Raw genomic sequence first — 1,774 nt, 5'->3', positions numbered from 1 at the left:
ATCCAGGGATCAGATATTGTACAGCACCTGCACTATTGTAGGTACGCAGTGCATACTATGCACGTCCATGTGGTAATAGCTAATAATAATATATATGTACCGTATAACTCCTGTCCTAAGCAAACGCGTTTCCTAAGCGAACAATTTATATAACCAATGGTATAAGCATATTTATAGCATATGTTAGCCAGTAAAGTTGGGGTAAGTACCAACTAAAAATGGATCAGCTGTTGGTTGAGGCTGGACACTTACTTTAGAAGTTTACAGCACAGCGATGCCGCGGCCTCGTATCACCGGGACGGGAAGGAAGAAGAAAACGTATAACCGTATTGCGGTCGACTACAGCCATAAGCTTCAAATTTCTCGATCGGCTTGAGGACGGAGACACAGTAGGCGAGGTTATCAGCGCGTTCTACCCCAACATCAACCAAGCAGAAAAAAAGAGAAAAAAAAAACAGAAGCAGATATCGAAATGGAAAAAGCAAGCTAACTTATTAAGTCTGTGTGTGAAGAAGGCAAAGGGCGCTTAGAGAACTACCGTAGGCGCGGTGATGCGACAGTTCTCCCAGCTCAGGCGGAGAGCGACATCGTACTTTGGCTTAACACGATGAGGAAGGAAGGCTGCCCGGTATCAGCTAAAATGCTGGAGCTTAAGGCGATTGAAGTTGCCGCAGACGGTGGTATTTCTAGCGAAGCTTCAGCGCTTCGTATTCATGGAGGTGGCGCTTTATGCGTAGGCACAAGCTTTCTGTACGTGCGCGGACGCCACAGGGCCAAACCACTCCTGAGGATACTGTAGCAGCGAGGACCAAATTTCGTGGAGAAGTTCGGGCGGCTATCGTTGAGCACAACATCATAAGGTCTATAACGCGGACCAGACAGGTATGCGTTATATAGATTACAGTTCACTAAAGCTCTCTAATGCTGTACGGAAGCTGTGTTCTTTGAATACCTACCTCGCAAGACTATCACCATGCGAGGTGAGAAGACTGTATGGGAGAAGTGCAGCGGCAAAGATAAGGAGCGAGCAACAGCAATGCTTTTGGCAGATTGGCACGGCAACAAGCGGGCTCCCTTTCTGGTGTTCAAGGCCGGTGTTTCCTGTCATCGACATGTATAAGAAGAAAACGATTCTAAACGGCATGGCTTTGGCGTTCGCTTGTGGAAAGAGATTGCTCCTCTTCAAGCGAAGCATCACTGCCAAATCTATGAGAACCCTACTGCCTGGTGGAATATCGACATCTCGGTTAAGTTCTTGGACTATCATTTTGGCCACCGAGACAACATGCATGAGAAGAGCCTCCTTCTGTGGGATGACTTCTCGGGACATTGGACCGAAGAGGTCACTCAGTACGTTGCGTCAATCAACGTTGTCCTTCTTAAAGTCCCACCGCGCTATACATATGTATGTCAGCCCGACGACGTGGCTTGGAATCAGCCATTCAAGTCGCGCTTACGAAGGCAATGGGTCGAGTGTCTTCGTGGTCAGATCTCGGACCGCCATGCAAAAGAAAAGCAGCGCAAGGACAAAACACTCGAGATAGCAAAGGAAATAGCAACGGTGGCACGAACGGATATTCAGGGTGTGGCAAAAGACAAGGTCGTACAATTACAAGAGAAGCTCCCACGAATGGCGTTTGAAATGGTGGCTCCGAAACGCCACGAGATCACTGCGTGGATTGCAGAATCGTGGTCAGAGCTCAGTGCTGATACTATCGTGAGTGGATTTGCTAAAACCGAGCTGCTCCCAGATACACGCAGCCCTGTTGTCGCT

Source organism: Phytophthora parasitica (genome assembly GCF_000247585.1).
Source record: "Phytophthora parasitica INRA-310 unplaced genomic scaffold supercont2.1, whole genome shotgun sequence".
NCBI lineage: Eukaryota > Oomycota > Peronosporomycetes > Peronosporales > Peronosporaceae > Phytophthora > Phytophthora nicotianae.
Note: the sequence above shows the minus strand (reverse complement) of the source record.